The 21,132-nt window shown below is 52.4% G+C and overlaps 5 non-coding genes across 5 annotated transcripts; 4 read left to right on the top strand and 1 right to left on the bottom strand.

Moving 5' to 3' along the window:
• Window positions 1-741: 741 nt before the first annotated feature.
• On the top strand, window positions 742-814 carry TRNAF-GAA (transfer RNA phenylalanine (anticodon GAA)). Its single transcript has one exon. It is a non-coding gene; the product is annotated as a tRNA-Phe (tRNA).
• A 2,233-nt stretch (window positions 815-3,047) lies between these two features.
• Window positions 3,048-3,119, top strand: TRNAA-UGC (transfer RNA alanine (anticodon UGC)). The gene has a single exon. It is a non-coding gene; the product is annotated as a tRNA-Ala (tRNA).
• Window positions 3,120-9,835: 6,716 nt separating this feature from the next.
• On the bottom strand, window positions 9,836-9,908 carry TRNAK-UUU (transfer RNA lysine (anticodon UUU)). Its single transcript has one exon. It is a non-coding gene; the product is annotated as a tRNA-Lys (tRNA).
• A 3,716-nt stretch (window positions 9,909-13,624) lies between these two features.
• TRNAR-CCG (transfer RNA arginine (anticodon CCG)) lies at window positions 13,625-13,697 on the top strand. The gene has a single exon. It is a non-coding gene; the product is annotated as a tRNA-Arg (tRNA).
• A 5,535-nt stretch (window positions 13,698-19,232) lies between these two features.
• Window positions 19,233-19,304, top strand: TRNAA-AGC (transfer RNA alanine (anticodon AGC)). Its single transcript has one exon. It is a non-coding gene; the product is annotated as a tRNA-Ala (tRNA).
• The last annotated feature ends 1,828 nt before the right edge of the window (window positions 19,305-21,132 follow it).

The raw sequence follows: 21,132 nt of genomic DNA, 5'->3' as shown, positions 1-21,132 counted from the left end.
TACCCGTCTGTCTGCGGCACTCCAGTACTCCTCTCCTTTGAACAACTCGTCTTGCAGGCTGTGGCGCAAGGGAGGGCCTCATCGGCCTCGACCTGCGCCCTGGGTCCGCGCCCGGGGTCTCTCCCTGGGTCTCCGCCCGGGGTCTCCGCCCGGGATCTCTCCCTGGGGTCTTTCCCTGGGTCTCCGCCCAAGGTGTCTGCCCAAGGTCTCCCCTTGGGTCCCTGCCCAACGTCTCTACCTGAGTCCCCGCCTGGGGTCTCCCCTCGGCCGCCCGCAGTGTCCGCGCCGGGAAGCCAGGGAGGAAACACCGGCTCGTCCGGATTTCCTGAACCCCGAGCAAGAAGCCAGTCACCACCCCCACGTGCCCACTAGCCCAGTTCCTGCTGCTCGCCCCTGAGGAGCAAGACAGAGAAAGGACCGGAGAAGACTCGGTAATTCCGTGTTGAATTCCCTGCATCCCCGAGCGGCGTTCGCGTCGTGGGGAACCCCAGGCGACCACGCAGGGAGCACCTGCTGACCCGTTTCTACCCGCCCCTCCTCCTCCAGCTCACCCGCTGCCTCCGAAGGCCTTCTCCTCGCGCAGGGTTTCTGGGAGCCCTTCCCCCCCCCCAACTCTCGGGGAAGCGGATGCCTGCGAGCAAAGTGGGAGCGGACACGTTGGGTGGGTGGGGGGGGGGTACCCTGGCCCCGCGATGCAGACTTTACCAATTGGAGAATGACTAAAGAAAGAACCTCCCAGCAGCCGAAATAGCTCAGCTGGGAGAGCGTTAGACTGAAGATCTAAAGGTCCCTGGTTCGACCCCGGGTTTCGGCAGCTTGGCTTTTGCCCCGGCACGTGGGGGGAGGGCGGGGGCGCATTTTTGTCACACTCTCTTGGTTCCTATTCACTGAGGTCTTGGATGAAACGTTAACCGACATAGCGAATATTTCATTTAAAGTTTTACAACCTAAGAAATTCCAATATGTTACATGCCATTACCCTTACAACTCATTTCTGTCTTGATGGGTGTGTGTGTGATGTTTTTAACCCACACAACAATTGCAGGGGGGAATCTGCAGAGAAAGAACCCCTGCAATGTTGTAGTAGAATGTGTGTGGTGTGTGCTCGTGTATGTGCAAGGACAACTCTGCAACCAGAAAACTAGAGTATCCATTATTATGTGGATATATGTGTGCATAAAGAACTTATACAACGCAACACCGAAAAACCAAATAATCCAATTAAAAAATGGGCAGAAGACATGGAGACACTTCTCCAAGGAAGACATCCAGATGGCCAACCGACACATGAAAAAATGCTCAACATCACTCATCATCAGGGAAATACAAATCAAAACCACAATGAGATACCCCCTTACCCCTATGAGAATGGCTAACATTAACAACTCAGGCAACAACAGATGCGGCGAGGATGTGGAGAAAGAGGAACCCTCTCGCACTGCTGGTGGGAAAGCAAACTGGTGCAGCCACTCCGGAAAACAGTATGGAGACTCCTCAAAAAATCAAAAATAAAACTACCCTACGACCCAGGAATTGCACGGCAAAGTCAGTTGGGGGAGACAAATACCATATGATTTCACTCAAGTGTGGAATATAAGAAAACAAAACAAATGAACAAAGTGGGGGGGGGGAGACAAACCAAGAAACAGACTCTTAACTACAGAGAAGAACTTGACGGTCACCAGAGGGGAGGTGGGTGGGGGGCCGGGTAGAATAGGTGAAGGGGATTAAGAGCACAGCTGTCCTGATGAGCAGTGAGTAATGCACAGAATTGCCATATCCCTATATTGTACCCCCGAAACTGATTTAACACTGCATTATCAACCATACTGGAAATAAAAGAAAATAAAGGAAATAAAAGTTCCATGAGCCAAGTGAGAGAACTAGTCTGCCAGACAAATCTTATTCCTCCAATTTCAGAAAGGACTCAGTCATTTTAGGAATATTGGCAAAAGGTCATACATGGGGAAACCAGAATGCGAAACACTTAACCACTAGAAATCCGGTACCAGGAAATTGGTTTTCTCAGCATCTTCTCATGTAGTTCAAAGAACACAGTCTTAACCAGGATAAGTCCCAGGGTTCAAGAAATGTCCAGCAGTGAACGCTAATGAGCACACTCTTTGGTCTTTATCTGGCTTCTCATTCTTGGGTCTCCCAGTGACTCACAAACCCAAGGCTTGAAGCCCAGGTGATCCTGAGTTGGCCGTGTAGCATCCTCACAAGTGCGCTGCATGTATCTCGAATTTAATGTGAGCAAAGCTAGCTCATGTTCCTCATGTTCCCATCCTCCCCCCTCCCTCCATCTCCAAAAGAATTTTTATAACCTGTTTTCTGCACTTCTTCTGTTTGATAATGGCATGATGTTTCCTATAAATAAATAGATGATTTTTCCCTTGACCCTTAAATCTTGTGTCTCTTTACCTTTGGTCTCACTCTCACAATCCAACATTTCTCTCCATCCCCAAAGCTGTTTCCTTCATGCCTAATGAATGCCTTTTGAAAAAGAGATTTTGGACAATTGGCAGGGCCTCCTAAGTTTGAAGAGAAACGACCCTTTAAGTGAAATGCTGAATGCATCACTCTAGGGTTTCCTTTTAGGGTCGTGATGCCTTTTCCCTATTAAATCTGATACTTAATATTCCAATGGAGCAAAAAGAAATATTATGAACCATTTTAGGCTGGAGAATGCTGACTTTCCAAAGCCTTGTGTCTCAGGGTAAGATACATCTGAAGGAAAGCGAAAGAGCTGAAAACTGGGGCTTGGTTACTTCCTTGGCAGGAATGGGAGAAGGAAACTGTAAACACGTGTTGAAGCCACAGGAGACACTTCTTGGCTATCACCGGACACGTTTCCAGTGTCTTCCTTTCCATCTCAAGTTCTACACTCTGAAGAATCAGTGCCCCTCTTTGGTTCCTGAAGGCCTCCTGCTCAAAGCAGCCGCGGGAGCCTCGTTAACACTGAACCACCACAACAGGCAGGAATCAAGGGCCTCAGAAAACAAAACTTATTTCCAGATAACCGTTAGCAACGAGCCCTCGCGGAGGGGGGTGTAGCTCAGTGGTAGAGCGCATGCTTTGCATGTATGAGGCCCCGGGTTCGATCCCCGGCACCTCCAAGCTATAGCTTTTTTTTTTTTTTTTTAATTCTTCAAGAAATACTGATCTAGCACTCCTAACTTTTTGTTCCATTCCTGCACATATGGAGGGAAAAACCTAATGGGTTGTCTTGAATTCTCCCTCATCTCTTGCTGTGAGCCCCCACACCACCCAGGGGGACGGGACCCTAACAACATCCCTTGAACCCGAACAAAAGCGCGCACACGAGGTAGCGGTTCACCGTGGTTCCCACCGTGTACTATTATTAAAGAGAGGGAAATACAACAACGGAGAAGAAACAGCATCGCCCTACCTACATTTTCTTTGGTTCTTTCTGTTTTCTGGGCCAAACGCAGAATGAGAGCAGCATTACTCCTCTGGCTGCTTTACAGACCCCCAGCACTTGCGGACCCCAAGCCCTCCGGGGTGAGCAAGCCGAAGGATGCTGGACGACTGGGGGGGGGGGGTGGAGATGGCCAGGGACCTCAATAGGGGCCTTCCAAACATGAAAGAAATAAACGTGGATCAACGCATTCTCAATCGATATTCCATAATATCTGCTTCCCTACACTTCTTCACTCACCCCGTTTTCACCATTGTTTTAAATCTCAAAACAAAACATTGCCTGGAGGCCTCCGTTAACATCAAAAGAAGGCCCTCATGTGAGGAAGTAGGAAAGGCTTTTCTGTCACAATGGGAAACAGATGCAAAGGTGACAAGAACACAGGTGTGTCGGCCGCTTCTGCGGGTGAAGGGCGGCCACTTCCTCTGCACTTTCGCCTCTGCTCTGTGTGGCCAGGGAACACCTAGGAGTTCCTGACCCACTGGTGGCACCTGCATTAGTCGCTAGGGTCACCGTAACAGAATACCACAGACTCGAGCAACAGAAATTTCTTTCCTCACAGTTCTGGGGGCCAAGATCAAGGTGCCGCAGGGCTGGTTTCTGGTGAGCCCTTTTCAGGAGGCAGCAGACAGCGGCCCTCTCCGTTTGCTGTCCCATCGCGTGGCTTTTCCTTCGTGTGCACACGCCTTGTGTCTCTTCCTCTTCCTATGAGAGGCACCCTTATCTCACTGAACCTTTATTACCTCCCTAAAGACTCATCTTGAGATACAGTTGCACTGTGCGGTGAGGACATCGTATGGATTTGGAGATGGGGAGGGGGGACACACAATTCAGTCCCTAACGGCACCTTTTCGAGAATTCCGATGCAGGATGGTTTCAAAACTGCTGCTCTCTGTGGATTTATTTCCTGCTGGATCATTTGTCTTTGGGAGGGAATTAAATTTGTTTCCAGTCTGTAGGTCTAACTTTCCGCCAGGCTGGGATGTCCTTGTTTCCAGATTCCCTTCCCCAGTGACAAAGTCTACAGCGGGCACTCCCGAGGGGGGCTGCCTGGAGTCTGCCTGGCTGCTGATTGGTGGCACTCCCTGGGCCAATTACTTGTTCCAGGATGCCGTTTGCGAGGGGGGTAATGTGGTCATTCCATGCATTCTCTTTAGTCTGAGGGCTTTCTCTAGCATTTAAGCACATGGAGCGTGGGGTGTTAGTGAGAAAGGACCTGGAGGGGGCATGTGGAATTAGGGTGCTGTTGAGCAGACTTCCAGATTCCAGGTCCAATCCCCCGGACAATAATTTAGGTGACTTTGTGGGTCCCATCACACAGCCCCTGAGTTTTCTGTGGGTGAGCTCCAGCGGGCGCGGGGAGACCTGATCTACCAAAATGCCAGGGGTTCTATCAAACTATTTGGGGGTCTCGGAAAGCTAGGCTTGGAGGACTTCTAGTCCTATGGCAAACGCCGAAGTGTCCTCTCCGTCCCAACTCGTTTGGCCAGTTCTCTCGTCTGGGATCAAGTTGCTAAAAACTATACTATGAGTGAATTGTGATTAAAATATCTCCTTCCAGTATGGCTGCTTCTGCAGCGGGCCACACTTGTTGGCTCGCAGGCCACTCCTCCCTCCATGGAAGAAATCCTGCGCCTCCTCCTCCCCCTGCTGCCCTCACGTCTGCCCCTTGTCCACTGAGCCTAAGTCTCTGCTTGTCCCCCTTAACTCTTACAAGGGCTTCTATTACGAGGGGGCCGTGACAGGTCCCTCTCCCTGTGCCCCCAAGAATCGGACACGGGCAACGCCGGGGCCCCTGCAGAAGCGGGGGTGAGATTCTGAGACAGACACCTGGATTCCGGAGGCTTGCTTACATGACAGATGTCACCGCTCACGTACAGTCCCGAGCCGTCGGCCCTTGGACCCAGCCGACACCCTGCACCTGTTCACACAAGGTGCCCGCCGTCCCGGCGCCAGTTACTGCCTTAGGGTCCGTGCCACGGCTTCTACCTCAACACTCAACGTCCAGGAAACACTCGTTCCTCCCGCTGCCCGACGTGCGGACGCCGGCAGACCCCGCTCCCACCTGCGGCTCCTCTCGGGCCGTCACCGCGCAGGGATCAGAGCCGGCCGACCCGCCGGCCCGGCCGGGCGCACCGACCCCACCGACCCCGCCGGGCGCACCGACGGCGCCGACCCCACCGACTCCGCTGACCCCGCCGACCTCACCGACCCCGCGGACCCCGCTGGGCGCACCCACCGCACCGACTGCGCGGACCCGCCGACCCCGCCGACCCCGCCGACTCCGCCGCGCGCCTCCTCTCCGGTGCGACGCCGCGACCGTCCGGGGAAAACGCGCGCTCAGCTCCCTTCGGGACCGGGAACCGATCTTCGCAACCCCCCCCCCCAGCCTGTCGTGCCCACTCACGCGACCCTCCGCTCGCCGTTGTCACCCCCGCCCGCCCGCTTCCGGTGCCCCCCGGGGCCCCGTCGCCTACTTCCCGCGCCAAGCTCCCATTCCCCGCCCCCCCAGCCCGGCCTCAGTCCGCGGCGACGCCTCCAGGCCTCGGCCTGGCAAACCCTCTGGTTTTCAGAATCAGCTGCGGCTTTTAAACAGTGTGGGTCCCCGACCCCCCGACCCCACAGGACCCGGGATCCCCACAGACCCAGTGACTGTCGCACCGCATTATGGGCGAGGCTGGAAGGGCGCGCGCCCTTGGCTCGGGTTCCCGAAGCAGGTGCGGCCGCCCGGGACGCCCCCCGCCCCCCTCCGGCGCCCTCCCTCCGTCTCGCCCTCCGCGCGTCGCGGAGTCGCGCCCCCTACACGAACCCGAACCCGGGCGGGACCCGCGACGGCGCGAACCCGGGACCCGACCCGCGACGGCGGCCGGACGGCCGGTGACCCCCCTGCGGTCCGCGGGCAGCGCCGGGAGCGGTGACTCCCTTCTTCCCACTTCCCGCGGGGCCCCTCGTGCGGAGCGCTCCCGCGGGTCGCGACCTCCGTGGTCGGTGGGTCGGTGCTTTGCAGACACAGACACGGCTTTCTGTGCCAGGAGCGACCGCCACCGAACCCGGATTTCTCCACTTCAGTCGTTTTGCCACACTTGTTTTTTCTCTTCCCCCCAAATGGAAACACACAAATTACTATTTTTTTCTGATTTCAGAATAACTTGCATATTGTCAGGTCTTATTTCTAATAGTTAAAATTCTGAAATGTTAGCATTAATAGCGTACTACGACGTAACACCCAGCTGTACTTGAATTCCACCAATCATTAAAAAAAGGTCCTTCTGAGCGACTTTCCCCGCCAGGTTCAGGATCATGCGCGGCAGGTGGCTTTCTTGTTCTCTGTGTCCTTCAATCTGGGATGGCTCCTCGACCCTTCCTTCCTTTCCTGACGCTGGCGGTTTTGAGAAACTCAAGCCAGTCGTCGAGTAGACCCTTCAGTGTGGGCTTATCTGGTGTTTCTTCATGATTGGGTTCGGGTCACACACTTTGGCAAAAATACAAACGATTTCGTTCTCAGTGTATCACATAAGTGTTTTTCATTTATTAGTGGGGTTAACTAAATGTAATGTTTCCCTTCATTCAGTTAGTTTGTAAAATGGGCAGAAATATTTGAGGTCAAACAAGTACTTCATTCCTCACCAAAATTTTATCCATCACTTAAAAAAAATATTTACTTATTTTTGAGAGAGAGAGAAAGAAAGAGACAGAGTACGAGCGGGAGAGAGGCAGAGAGAGAGGGAGAGACACAGAATCCGAAGCAGCTCCAGGCTCTGAGCTGTCAGCACAGAGCCCAACACAGGGCTTGAACCAAGAGCTGTGAGATCATGACCTGAGCCGAAGTCAGACGCTGAACCCACTGAGCCACCCAGGTGCCCCCTTTTACCCACAGTTTCAAAATAGATGGATAAATTGTCTATGGTAATCAATCATTACCATGATGGTGGCACAATGGTGACACGTTAGATCTATTGTTTAAATCTATTCTTTCATGTTTATTTCTTTTTAAATTGATATATAATTGACCTATAAAACTATATTCGTTTCAGGTGCACAACATAATGATCTGATATTGGTATGCACTGCAAAATGATCATCGCAGGAAGTCTAGTTATTATATCCATCGCCACACATAGTTACAGCTTTTTGTCTCGTGATGAGGACTTTTAGGATCTACTGTTAGTAAGTTTCATATGCGCAATACAGTCTTGTTACCTGTAGGCTTCCTGAATTACATGTAACAGGGCATGAGTGTGCTCTTTGCCTTGAACACAATGTTTAGATCTTTAAAAGATTCTCGGGGCGCCTGGGTGGCGCAGCCGGTTAAGCGTCCGACTTCAGCCAGGTCACGATCTCGCGGTCCGTGGGTTCAAGCCCCGCATCGGGCTCTGGGCTGATGGCTCAGAGCCTGGAGCCTGTTTCCCATTCTGTGTCTCCCTCTCTCTCTGCCCCTCCCCCGTTCATGCTCTGTCTCGCTCTGTCCCAAAAATAAATAAACGTTGAAAAAAAATGAGAAAAAAGAAAAATGGATTCTGTTGGCCAATAGTATTTTTGCGTTCTTCTTTATGCTTGATCATTTCCTGTTCAGTTGTATCAATTATTCTGAGAGAGGTTTTGAAGTTTTCAACTATAATTGTGGATTTGTCTATTTTTCTTTTCTTTAAAAAAATTTTTTAATGTTTATTTATTTTTGATACAGAGAGAGACAGGGCATGAACAGGGGAGGGTCAGAGAGAGAGGGAGACGCAGAATCTGAAGCAGGCTCCAGGCTCTGAGCTGTCAGCACAGATCCCGATGCGGGGCTCGAACTCACAGTCCATTAGATCATGACCTGAGTGGAAGTCAGAAGCTCAACAGACTGAGCCACGCAGGCGCCCCTCTATTTTTATTTTGAATTCTAGCAGTTCTTAGTTTTTTCTTCGCATATTTCACAGCTCTGTGGTTTGGTGCGTGCGTATCAGGGATGACTCTGCCATCTTGGAAATGTACAATTTTTACCGTTATATCATGTCCTTTTTTGTCTCTGTTAATGATCTTTGTCCTGAGGCTTACTTTACTGATGACATAGTTACTCCGGCTGTCCCTCATGACATATCTGTTTTCCCCTCGTAATTTCAGCCTGCCTCTGTATTTATATTTGTCGTGAGCTTCCTGCAGACAGCAGGGTCATGTTTTCTAATCCACCCTCTTAATATCTGTATTTTGATTGGTGTACCTAGACTATTTATATCTAATGCAGTTATTGATACATTAGGGCTTAAGTCTGGCATTTTATTTTTTTGCTTCTGCTTGGTTCTGTGATTTTCGCTTTTTGTTCCTTTTTTTGTGCTTTTTTATGGACTACTTGTACATCTTTCAGATTCCATGTTCATTTATGTATAGCATTTTGGACTGTCTCTCTTCACATAGATTCTCAGCAGCTGCTCCAAGACGTACATCATGTGGATTTGCCTTCCCACAGACACCTCGTGTCACCATTTTGCCTGAACTGTAGTAACCTTACCTCCCTTCTTGTCACTCTACCCTTCCTCATTTGTAATGTACTTGTCTTAGCAATTTCTTTTACATACATTAGAACCATGTCAGACAATGTTATACCTTTTCCTTCAAACTGTCAAACACTAACTTAGAAAGCTCCAGATGATGAAAATTTATTATATTTGCCATGTCTCTTGCTTACAATGTATTTTCTTCCTTCCTGATGCCCAACATTGCTTTCTTTATCATTTTCTGTCTGTTTGGAGAACTTACTGGAGCCACTGTTTTAGGGTAGTTCTGCTGCGAGCAATTATCTTAGTTTTCCTTGACCTGGAGTATCTTGTTTCCCCTTCATTCCTGAAGGATATTTTCTCTGGATATAGTATTTTGGTTTGACAGTCCTTTTCTTTCAGCGCTTGAAAAAGTGCCATCTTGGGATGCCTGTGGCTTGGAGGTTGAGTGTGTCCTACTCTTTTTTTCAGCTCAGGTCATGATCCCAGGGTTGTGGGATCAAGCCCCACATCAAGATCTGCACTGAGCGGGGAGCCTGCTGGAGATTCTCTCTCTCCTCTCTCTCTGACCCTCCCCTGCTTGCACACTCCGTTGCATGCTCTGTCTCTAAAATTAAAAAAAAAAAAATGCCACTCTTTCTGGCCTCTATGGTTTCTGATGAAATTGCCACTGTCATTCAAATTATTTTTGTTTCAATTTTTTTTCTTTTTTTAGGGTTCAGACGTGTTGGTTGCTCCTCTTTCCAGTCACCTGATGACTCTTCTCTAAAAACCCCATAAAAGTGTGAGTCTCCAGGCCAGCAATCTCCATAGAGGTGGCGTCTACAAATCAAAGAGTAGACAAAGTTCCAGTCAATGTGCAAGCGGAACCCTTCTCTCCTACACCCTTTGGGTGCTCAGGGCAAAACAAGAGTGACTACGCCTGAACAGGGACTTGAACCCTGGACCCTCAGATTAAAAGTCTGACGCTCTGCCAGCTGAGCTATCCAGGCTCACACGCTGCTTCCTCTCCGTGCGTTATCTAATATTGGTTTGCACATTGGGGCACTTCCTATCGTTTCGTGTCCTGGTTCTCAAATAACATCCTTTGAATTCTCCTCACTGGGAAAAAGTGCCCTTAGAGACACGTTACAATCTCCAGGACCTTTTCCTCTTTTTCTCTCCTCTCTGTCCCCCACCCCCCAGTTGTTCAGAACCAAAGATGCACGTCTCCTCCAGGAAGCCGGCAGGTTTCAGAGCGGAGGCTCTGGGTTCTAGCCAAGCACCGGCACCTGAATGTTTCCCATTTGCACACACGCTGCTCACACGGCCCCTGTTTGCACCCTTACACGTCGGAGGGGCCGACCGTGAAGGAGGAAGAGCTTGAAGGCGCACGACAATGTTCCACAAGGGACCCCTCCCTCTGCTGTTGGGTGGGACCGCCGCCCCCGCGCAGGGCGAGCAGTCCCAGGGCTGAGAGAGCGGGGACAGCCGCGGAGCGCTGTCGGGGGTCGGCCTGAAGGCAGCGCCTCATCCCTGGGGTGGTCGCGGCCCAAAGATTTCAGAAATAGTAGTGCTGACAGAGCGACCTCGTCCTGCCTCGTTCCTCCCCCAAACACCCACAGACAAGGGCGGTGATCAGTCCCGACACGCGCTCAACCGCCGAGTGTCTGCGACGGTGCACCTCAGTGGGGGCGGGGAGGGGGGGGTGTCTCAGCAAGCAGGGGGCCTCGGCGGCATCCTCCGCACCTGGGGCCTTCCTTCAGGACCAAAGTCCTCCTTCCTGTCGTTCCTGTGATTTTCCCCTTCCTCCTCCTCCCCCTCCCTCCCTCCCCCTCCTCCTCCTCCACTTTTCCCTGTCTCCTCCTCCCTCCTGTCCTCCCCCTCCTCTTCCCCCTCCCTCCCCCTCCTTCTCCTTCTCCCTCCCTCCCCCTCCTCCTCCTCCCTCCCCCTCCTCCTCCCTCCCTCTCCTCCTCCTCCCTCCCCCTCCTCCTCCCTCCCTCCCCCTCCTCCTCCTACCCTTTTCCTCCTCTCCTCCTACCCTTTTCCTCCTCTCCTCCTCCCTCCTGTCCTCCCCCTCCTCTCCTTCCTCTTTCCTCCCCTCCTCCCTCTCCTCCTCCTACCCCTCTGTCCTCCTCCCTCCTCTCCTTCTCCCCCTCCCTCCTCCTCACTCCTCCCCCTCTTCTTCCTCCTCCTCCTCCTCCTCTCCTCCCTCCAAATTCACCATCTCTTCCTGCTTCAGTCTTCTCTCACTGTCTGCTGCTCGTATTGAAAGTAAAGGTGTATCCAAGGGCCTTGGGACCCCTGAACTGTGGTGAAGCCAGCACTGGGAGTATTGGATTGAGACGAGGACAGAGATACAGCTTACTCAGGATCCCTCCAGCAGGAGGCAGTAACAGGCCAGCTCCACGTAAACCAGCACTTGTACCTTTGGTTCCAGTCTCAGCCTTATTAAAGAGCAAGGCGGAAAGAGAAAAGGCATCAGAAAAAGAGAAAGAGAAAAGAGACAGGTTCAGAAAAGGTAGCCACAGGCGACTTCCTCTCCCTGTTTCCCCAGCTGTGTCTGCACCAGCGAGCAAGCAGGTGGCAGGTAGCATAGAAAACCTGACATTTCTTTATCCCTTCCTTCATTGTCGGCCCGCTGCGCACACAGCACGTGGGGCCAGTGCCCAGATCTCCAGGGCTACAGACGTTCTTCCTGCGGGAGTGAGCAAACGTATGGTTCATGGTTCGAATCACAACTCACAGGACATGCTGCGCTTTCCAAATTCAGAACTTAAGAATAGGCCCCAAATTAAGTGGCTGACATGACCAAATTGGGAGACTCTTGCTCTAAAGGTGTGAATTCATATTTGACCCAGGGTTTGGCAGGCCCTCTGATTTAGTAAAACTAAAAACAAAGAGGAAGGAAGAACCCTTTTCCAAAACTACAGAAGCCTCTTCTGACTAGGGACACCCTCTGCCACCCACGTCCTCGAGCAAAATATCCAGACAGATACAGCAAGAATAGGACTTCCACACTCTCCAGTCCTCCTTGGATTCCTCACAAAATGGTTCATGGAAAATATTTAAGATTTTTAGAGAAATGCTGTCTGGAGCACATCGGATAAAACTCTCAGAGAAAGAAACACTGAATGGCTTTGGGGGGAAATTGTATCATCCCTAGAAAGAAAAGCTGATGTTTTTCAAAAGCTACCTACGGGCTGTTTAGTGTCATTTTTAAAACATCTGTGGCAGTCTTCGTGTCCTGACGTCGCCGCCTTCTCCGCAAGAAAGAAATGTGGACGGTTTTGCCCAGCCCTCCAGCCTTACTCTGCTGCTTATGCGGATCGTGAATTTGTTCTTCCCCCAAACTGAACAGCAACAAAAAATTCCAGTTTTTAAAAATTTGGTGGCGTTTTGAGGTCTCTGTCTGCTATTCCTTGAGCACAAAATCCACAAGGGAGAATTAGAGGAACAGCAGCCGAGACCCTTCCCAGCCTGTGAAGGAGCTTGAGTTCAGGAACTTTGGTGCCGGGCCTCCTTCCCGCAGGTGAAGTGGTTCCGTTCCTTCTGCCGGTGCCCTGAGCCTCCCCAAACAGGGATCCAAGGGACCGTCATGCAGTCTTCTCACTGAACCCATCTCCAGAAAGAAAGGAGTTCAACTGAGTCAGATGCATAGGAAACATCTGGAAGCATCTCCTTGGTCCAACCAGACCCACTGGGGCCAGGCCTTAACGCTTAGCCTCCTCTGGTCTCAGAAATGGCGACTCATCCTGGCAAGTTCGGTAAGACAGAACATCCCATCCCGAGCATGGCCTAAAGTGGTTCTTCAGCGTGACCTAACCCTGCCTGCCCAGGGGATCCAGCAACTGACCGGCAGGTGCAGAGGCCAGAGGACTAGTGGAGGAAAGACGGTGCTGGGCACAGGAAAAGAAAGAGCAGTGTGGTCTGTCTGGACTCTTCCAGAAACCCAGAGGATAAGGGATGGGGAGGATCTGTCATTTCTTTACTTTGGGGGGGGGGAATGGCTGTGGGGGGTTCTTATTCGTCCTACCCCGACAACTGGGCCGCGCACATTTCACACGAGGTGGCCCCCGGGGGTTCGGGGGGTCGATGCGCGGGGGTGCCGGGAACGGGGCAGCCCTTAGGCTGTTAGGGTCCAGGAGGCCGATGCCCGTGCACACGGTTTGCGCCCTACCCCCTCCCCACCTTGGAGCACTTCGGGAGTCAGCCCAAGGCACCTGAGCCAGCCTCCGACGAAGATCGGGGACCAGCACCCCGCCCCACTGGGGGCGACCCCTGCCCTTGAGGGTGCAGGGTCAGGTTGTTAACGCCGCCGGCACGAATGAGTTGTGGTAAAGTGTCTCCAGCGCGCGAAAGCAGGACGCGGCGGCCGCCTTTCCCCGGAGGAAGCCCGAAGGGCGGGGCCGACCAAACCTGGGCGCTCCCCCACCCTGGGGTCAGCGACCCTGGGGCTCTTATTTCTCCCCCCGCAAATCCCCCCTCCCCACGCGTGGTCTTTGCCAGCGACTGAGGCAGAGACCTTGGAGGAATCACGTCACTCTGTCCCCCTCCGTGCACCTGTTCTAAGTAATGGTTGTTAGGGATCCTGGATGGGGTTTTGTTCCTTTTTTGGGGGGGAGGGGGGTTTGAAGGCCGATAATTAAATCCTCCTCCAGCTACAAAATTAAATCTTAGAAGGGAGACATCTCAGCTTGTGGGTTTGGAAACCCTCCCCCCACGGGCCGGCCGCGTGGCCTAATGGATAAGGCGTCTGATTCCGGATCAGAAGATTGAGGGTTCGAGTCCCTTCGTGGTCGCTGCTTTCTTGCTGGACAAGAAACTGTAACTCTTTCATTTGACTCGCAATGGGACGGACCCCTGAGAAGTTAAAGTTAGTCTTTATGAGCTTTTTGTAAAGTCTTCGGAAACCTAAAGTTTCTTCGGAAACCTAAAGTTAGTCTTTATAAGCTTTTTGTAAAGTCTTCAGAAACATAAAGAAGTCTTTTGGAAACTGGCAAGCCTGTGTGCCAGTGAGTCACCAACAGCCTGCATTTTGCTAGCGGCCTCTAATCAGTAAAGATAGCAGTAAAGCGCTAGTGAATGAATAGTCACCAACATTGTCTCGCCCTGGATCTCCCGGCTTAAAGCCCCTCACTAGAACTGGCTGATAAAGGCCCAGAAAAGGGGGCGAGGGGTGGAAAAGCCAACTGTTAATGCTTCTCTGGAAAGCCGGGTTTCAAAGGGCTTCTATGCAAGAGTAAGAAATACTAGGGGTCGGGGATACCGAGGCCAGAAGAGGCCCTTGAAATCTGAACACTCATAGTGAGTGTCTGTCTGTTACTTCTCAGACTGAACTATCCGGGCTCAGGGATCCAACTTTCCCTGAGAATTTAGTCAAAGCCAGTAAGTCAATTATTCTCTAATCTTTCCATTATTTGTCTTTATTACAAGCGCAGTGTTGGTATTTTCCATCATGTGATTTGCGGGAAAAGGTGTGAAGGACCGGACTTGATGTTGACCAAAACCAGCGTCATCTTACCAAAACTTGGTTCTGAACAAGGGATCAAGTCAGCCCCAGGCTGTCCCTTCTGATCTAATCTCAGAGGGATCAATATTTCAACTGCTTCTTCAACCGTTCACATAATTTGTAACTTTCACTTTTGGAAGACTTCCTATCCCTTAAGCATTGCCGTTTTCCACCACCCACTCACGCACTTACCACTCACCCAGAAAGATTTGGGATCCAGGTTTTGGTGGTGCCGAATGGAAGGGTGGGGGAGGGAGCCAGAAGAAAAGAGAGAGGTGGGGGAGCTCCGTTGGAACATCTCTGCTTCTCTGTTTAGTGTCTGTTTCGTGACTCAAAATTAGACTCAACAACTATGTCTGTTAGGCGCTTTATTTTTCCTCTCCTTTCATCTTTCCCTCTCTGTTCCATTCTTCAATGTTACTGAAAAATAGAACTCAAGGTGAACTTGTAAGTGTTGGGTAGGTGTTTGCTTCTTGATGGAAATACGGTGAGTTCTCCCCGCCCTTTTTTTCTGTCTTATCTTGTCTTCCTTTTAGCAAAACAGCCGTCCTGTGTGGTAGCAAAGACTACAGAGTAGGACCTAGGACCAGGCGGCTGCAAAGACAAGGAGGAACATTGGATCATTGCTTTTCTTGTGAGGTGAGCAGGGGAGTCATGAGAACACGAGTGAAAAAGTACAAGAAAGGTTTGGTTACATGGCAGAGAACGCATATGGAGATACTGGGGTCGTATGTCGGTACTGAAGCTCAGAGAAATCAGCCTGTGCCAGACATCCTTCGTAAAGTACCAGTGTCATTTTGGGGCAGTTTTGAAAAACCTAACAATTGGCAAGAGAAAGTTCACTAATTTTGAAATCGTTAAGCTAGAGCCTCTCTGGCATTTCTGATTCAAGAAACTTCCCACTCCAATATGAGATTTGTACACAGTAGCTCAAATATATTTACATTAAAACACCTAGGGGGGGCTGGCTCGCCCAGTGGGTGGGGAATGCAACTCACGATCTTGGGGTTGTGAGTTCAAGCCCTGCATTGGGCATGGAGCCTACGAGAAAAAGTGTATTTAAATTAAAAAGCATTTACCCATTATATGTAATAATTAATTATATACAATTATTTATATAATTAACTTAGCTGGGTTTTTGTTCTCTTTTGAACTAAGGAATTTGTAACAGAAAGCATCACAATTATTTTTCTGCTAACTAACGATGTGGGACACAGCAAATACAGCTCATTACTTTTGGGATTTTTCTCTACAAAGTGTTGGAAAAATATTTGGTGTAGTCCAGCAGTTGCTTCGAAGATGCCAAAGACAATATTTTTTTAAAGTTCTCTCTTTTTAAACATATTTATTTTTGAGAGACAGAGAGAGCAAGAACAGGAGAGGGGCAGAGAGAGAGGGAGACACAGAATCCGAAGCAGGCTCTAGGCTCCCAGCTGTCAGCACAGAGCCCGACGCAGGGCTTGAACTCGTGAACAGTGAGATCATGACCTGAGCCACCCTTAAAAGTTCTCCTTTAACATCAACAATGATAAGTCACGCTGGTCATATATGCCGTTAATATGTGATGAAAAATATATATAGATAGATCTATAAATATATAAATATTTATACCTTGTGGTCTTCCTCCCCAGAACTCAGCGCCCCAGCCTAATCATGACCAAAAGAGCAGACAATTCCAGCAGAGAGCATCTTACCGAATACCTCACCAGAGTTCCTCTAAAGTATCAAAGTCATTGTGATGGCCAATCTTGTGTGTCCACTTGACCCGGCTAAGGGATGCCGGGAGAAGTGCTAAAACATTATTTCTGGGTGTGTCTGAGAGTGTTTCCGGGAGAGGTTAGCATCTGATTCAGTAGACTGAGTGAACAGACCTGCCCCCACCAATGAGGGCCCAAGAGGAACAAAAGGGCAAAGGAGAGGAGACTGTCTCTCGCCTGAGCTGGGAAATCTGCATTTCAATCTGCATGTTGAAAATCTACATTTTCAGACATCCTGAGCTCCTGGTTGGAAGGCTTTCCAACTGGGACTGATGACGCCACTGGGTTTTCTGATTCTCCAGCATGTAGATGCCAGATTATAGGACTTCTCGGCCTCCACAACTACATGAGCCAATTCCCACACGAAATCTCTTCTTACATATGTCTTGTTACAATAAAATAAAATGAGAATACCCTCAAAAATCCCCCAAGCAAACAAAACCCTGCAAACCACATAAGTGAACCCAAATCTAGCTTATTTCATGAATACAAGTAAAACTTAATGGAGGTTATTTGCTGTAAATGTCTCTAATAATCGTAAAAGAAGCTTGTCATCTTCCTAAAATGGTGTAAGATCATCACTTTTAACCATCTCCTGCTGTCTTGAATCCCCCGATGTAATAACCGGTCATTTTAAAGGTTAAACAACGTCCTCCTTTTCACTCTATAAGCCATCTTGTGATGCCATGCCCCTGAGCTTCTTATCAGTGTTGGAACTGAAGACTGAGTTCGGGAACTGTTTCTGGTGCACAGTAAGCCCTTACTAAATACGATTTCACTGCTTGGCTTTGATTTTTACTGTTTCTGGATTTTTGACAATCTCTATGTATCCTACTGGCTTTGTTTCTCTGGAGAGCCCTGATTAATACAGTCATCAAAACCAAGAAAAATCTAAGAAACTGTCACAGAAAAAACAACAACAACAACAACAACAACCCTGAAGACACATACAAGTAAATGTAATGTGTATTGTGGATCGGACAAAGGCTATTAGGCTAAAAACTAAGGAAATCTGAATAGACTACGGAATTCATTTAATAAAATATATCAATTGGTTTATTAATTTAGCAAATATATCATCTTAATGTTAGAGAATCATAAGCGACACTGGATGCTGGGATAGAAGAAATCTCTAACATTCTCAAGGGTTTTTTCTTGAAAATCTATTACTGTTCTAAAATTAAACGCCATTTACAAAATAAAAATGACTTCTGTCGGGACATCCAAGAGAAGAGAGTGTTTAAAAGGGTTTAGAGCAAAGATTCCTCCGCAGGGTGAATGCTCGCGCGTAACCGAGCTCTGTCCCCCTCAGCGCCCACACTGACACGAGGGTGACTTGGGGCGCGGGTGCCCCTGATTTCTGTGCAGGTGTCCTTCCATCCAGCGCGGGGTAAAACAAAACGGCAATTGTGTGGGTGGAAAAGTGCCAGGGCGCCCCGCCCCAGAGGAGGCTGGGCTCAGCCCTCGGCCTACAAGAGTTTCGGGAGGTCGAGAGGTCGTGGGAAGCGAAAGAATGCGCACGAGGCTAGCAGTGGATCAGCTCAGGGCCTGTGCGCACCTGGCAACGCTCGGGAGCGCGGCGGTGTCTAGTCTTCGTTCCAACCGCACCGCGTACTCACTGCTGAACCCCGCCCCCACCCGCGTTCGTCCTTGTGTTTGAAACCCAAACGCGCTGAAAACCCGTCGCTGCCAGTGAGATGCGCGAGCAGAAAACCGGGTTACAACGCGTTTCTAGACTCGGCGCTGCTTCCACGTGGGGTGCGTACATCGTGGCGCCCCCCCCAAATCCCAGGACCCCGGTTCCAGCGGATCCTCGACCCGGGCTGCGCCCTGGAAATGCGCGGCCTCCGTGCCCTGCGACACAGGCCGCGGGACACTCTCAGGGTCCCAAGACCTTCGGCAAAACCAGCGAAGGGACTTCCCTTCTCCGAACCTCCCTCCTCGGGGCCTGGAGACCGCGCGGCGGGACCGGGCCTCGGTCATTTTCTACCTGCACAAGTTCCCGGTCTCCCCCCACCCCCAGGCCTATCCCCCAACCACCCCTCCTCAGTCTTCCCCCTTCTCCTCCCCCTCCTCCCCCTCATCTTCTTCCTCCTCCCCCCTCCTCCCACTCCTCCCCCATCTTCCTCCTTCCCCTCCTCCTCCCCACCTCTTCCTCCCGCTCCCCTCCCCCTCCTCTCCCCTCCTCCCCTTCCCCCTCTCCTTCCTCCTCCCTCCTCCCCCTTCTCCTCTTCGCGGTCTCTTCTCTCCTCCCTCATCTCCCCTGCGCTCGCCCTGCTCCAGCCCTCCGCGGGTCCGCTCCTCAGCTCGGTCCAGGTCGAAGCCCTGGGCCTCTCCAGGGCAGTAACAACGTGACCTCTGCGGGCACCTGTCCGCTCCTCCCCGTCCCCTCTCCGGCCAGAAGGTTTAGGATTTTCTCCAAAACTCGCATCTGCGTTAACATTTGCACCGAATTTTGCGTAAAGGTGGGAAGTGACGACTCCGCGCCTCGGGGACTGAGGACAGTGGGGGACGCGCGGGCTTCGGGAGGGGTCACAGAGGGCGCGTTTGTGTCGCAGTTTGCTCCCAGCGTCCCCAGGCTCCCCTCGGTGCGCAGAAAGCTTGTGCAGCGGACGCGGTCGGGGCAGGGCCGTGTCCTCTCGTGTGTTGTCCTCAAAACCAGAGCCACCGCGGCGCCCGAACAGAGGCGCTGTCGCGTCTCCAAAGCCGGTGCTGAACGTGGCCAACACACACCCTTGTCGCGTGTGGCGGGTCGCGTGCTGTGAATGAATTCCCTCTTGTCCCAAGTCCACACCGGAGCCGATCGTCTCCAGGGTGCCCACCTTGTGTCCCCGCGCTACCTTTTGTCTGTCTGGTGGCTTCGTGGGCAGAGAAGGACGTTTTCTGAGAAGGGGGATCTGAAGGTTCAGCAGGCCGCCTTGGGAGGAAGGTGGGGGCCTTCGGTTCCGGACGCGTTTCTCCCCGGGCGCAGCAGCGAGGCAGGATTCAGTCCGAAGATTTCGGAGGTGGAAGGACCTGCCAACCGATCCAGACGGTGCAGTGGCCATTCCCGAAACCCCCGTCCCCGAGGGGGTGTAGCTCAGCGGGAGAGCGCGTGCTTAGCATGCACGAGGCCCCGGGTTCGATCCCCGGCACCTCCAAGCGTTCGGAGCCGGGTAGCTCGGCCCCGTACTTTTCGGTCTCCACAAAGTGCGCACTTTAGTTGTCCCTTGATCTCCCGACCAGACTGCTTCGCACAGTACAGAATCCACCCGAAGGGAGAGCACGGGACCGCTTTCGTTATTACTAAGATTTATTCGTAATTATTACTAAGAAGTGGGAAGAAGAAAGCCAAGGAGGCCTTTGGAGAAACTATCTCAGACACCCCCCCCCCCGTTTCCCTCAGCTGTGCTTGCCTCAGTGGACACACTGCTGGCCCAGGAGACACCTGTCCTGCCGGTCGTCCGGTCCCCACTCGCCCCTGCACCCCCGCCCACCCCCCAGAATCTTGATTGGGCAACAAAAGGTCGGCCGGTCAGCAGCCCCGGGCGCTGGGACCCCAGCTCGTTCCTGTGGCGGGTGTTTAGGCTTGCGTCCAGGGGAGGGCGCCTCGGGTGCCTCGGAGGCCCCCTGAACCCGCAGCGGGAACGTTACCCCCAGAGGTAGCGAGCCGCCCCCAGAGCCCTGACAGCCGGGGCAAAGGGGGCTACGCGTTCCCGTGGGGCACCCGGGGTTGAGCCCACTTTTCGCAGGAGGACGGAGACCTGCGGGTGGGAACAGAGACGAGGCGCCCCCCGCACCCCCCCCTCCCGCACCGCAGCCTGCGCTCTGGTGGAGATGCGGGTGCAGAGACCCACCCCGCGGCCCCTCTGCCCCTTTCTTCCTCTCCGAGTCCTGCGCCGCCGCCCCCTCCTCCTTTCCGCGCTGGCCCCGGTGCCGCCTCCTCGGGCAGCTCCGCTCCCTTCAGCTCCCGCGGCCGCGTTTTCCCGGCTGGCGGTTCTGGAACCTTCGCGGTGGACAAAGAGGTCTGGGGAGGCGCTTCGATCCTATGGACGCCTCCCTACACCCGCCGCCCGTGGGGGGGGGGCTCAGCGCGCGCCGGAGCCGTCCGGGGACAAAGGCATGCGCGCCTTCGCCAAGTCCCCCGCACGGTCCCCAGGGGGTCGGCAGCCGCTGAGTCCTGCTCCAACATCTTGTCTCCGATCCACAGGTCACCTGGGGCGACGGGGTTATTCACCGCCTTCCTCCTCAAGGTCGTCTCCCTCTGGGCGCGCGCTCCGGCCACTTCCCAGCGACGACGGAGCCTCGCCGGGCGATTCCGCGCAGAGGAGCGCAGGGGTGAACCGGAGAGCGACACGCAGTTAATGGAGAGAGTCAGGAAGGTACAGTTTCCGCACGGGGACAAGAGAGCCCGATGGAAAGTGACAGGAGAACCGACCATCCGGGATCCCTTCCAACAACAGCAGGGAAGCCGCTGTGGTGATCGAGGTTGGAATATTTGTCCACAACCCCCGGGGGGGGGGGACGGTTGTGACTGTGAACCTGCCGAGAAGAGGTCCTTGCTCTGCGTCCAGAGCGCCTCCCAGGTGCCTCGCTGTGGGTCTCCGGAAGGTGAGGCCCAGGCCCAGGTTCTGACCCGATGTGACAGCATACACATACTGGTTTTTATGTGGGATCTGTACCCTCTTTCCATCTGGGTCTAAGTTCCCTGAGGCAACGATTCGGGTTCTGCCCTTTTGTGCCCTTCTTGTAGCATTTCCTGCCCGGGTGACAGCGAGAAGCTTTGGCGGTGCAAAGGCCCTGGGGTACTGATGCGGGAAATGTGTGATACAGCCAGACTGCCCCGAGGAGGAGCTGCACGTTTGGGGTTCCAACCTGAGTTGAGGTGGGCCATGCATGTCCGGGTCTGCGGCTTCTAGGTTCTGGGGTCAGCTACTCCCTCCCCCTGGAAAAAGTGTATCCCGAATAGGGATGCCCTCGTGAATTACA

This window comes from Lynx rufus, unplaced genomic scaffold (genome assembly GCF_022079265.1).
Source record: "Lynx rufus isolate CCGP_SWC_20201006 ecotype Redwood Valley unplaced genomic scaffold, mLynRuf1.p SCAF_6, whole genome shotgun sequence".
Lineage (NCBI taxonomy): Eukaryota > Metazoa > Chordata > Mammalia > Carnivora > Felidae > Lynx > Lynx rufus.
The sequence above is the reverse complement of the archived record's forward strand: the minus strand, read 5'-3'. Positions and strand labels throughout refer to the sequence as shown.